General features: G+C 39.9%; 1 protein-coding gene across 1 annotated transcript in view; it reads right to left on the bottom strand.

Annotated features, from left to right (window-relative positions):
* The window catches only part of MCU (mitochondrial calcium uniporter), a 218,962-nt gene that overhangs the window by 194,897 nt on the left and 23,291 nt on the right, over window positions 1–774 (bottom strand). The gene's annotated exons all lie outside the window — the stretch shown is intronic.

Below are 774 nucleotides of genomic sequence, written 5' to 3'. Positions count from 1 at the left end.
ATGATCAAGGAATCAATCCAAGAAGAAGATATAGCAATTATAAATATATATGCACCCAACATAGGAGCATCTCAATACATAAGGCAACTGCTAACAGCTATAAAAGAGGGAACCTACAGTAACACAATAATAGGGGGGACTTTAACACCTTACTTACACCAATGGACAGATCATCCAGACAGAAAATTAATAAGGAAACACAAGTCTTAAATGACACAATAGACCAGATAGATTTAATTGATATTTATAGGACATTCCATGAAAAACAGCAGATTACACTTTCTTCTCAACTGCACACAGAACATTCTCCAGGATAGATGACATCTTGGGTCACAAGTCAAGCCTCGGTAAATTTAAGAAAACTGAAATCATATCAAGCATCTTTTCCAACCACAACACTATGAGATTAGAAATCACTTACAGGGAAAAAAACGTAAAAAATACAAACACATGGAGGATAAACAATACATTATTAAATAACCAAGAGATCACTGAAGAAATCAAAGAGGAAATCAAAAAATACCTAGAGACAAATTACTACAAAACCATGATGATCCAAAACCTATGGGATGCAGCAAAAGCAGTTCTGAGAGGGAAGTTTATAGCAATACAATCCTACCTCAAGAAACAAGAAAAATCTTGGGCTTCCTGGTGGCACAGTGGTTGAGAGTCCACCTGCCGATGCAGGGGACACGGGTTCGTGCCCTGGTCTGGGAAGATCCCACATGCCGCGGAGCGGCTGGGCCCATGAGCCATGGCTGCTGAGCCTGCGCG

This window comes from Physeter macrocephalus, chromosome 20, assembly GCF_002837175.3.
Source record: "Physeter macrocephalus isolate SW-GA chromosome 20, ASM283717v5, whole genome shotgun sequence".
Taxonomy (NCBI): domain Eukaryota; kingdom Metazoa; phylum Chordata; class Mammalia; order Artiodactyla; family Physeteridae; genus Physeter; species Physeter macrocephalus.
This window is presented reverse-complemented; position numbering and strand designations above follow the sequence as displayed.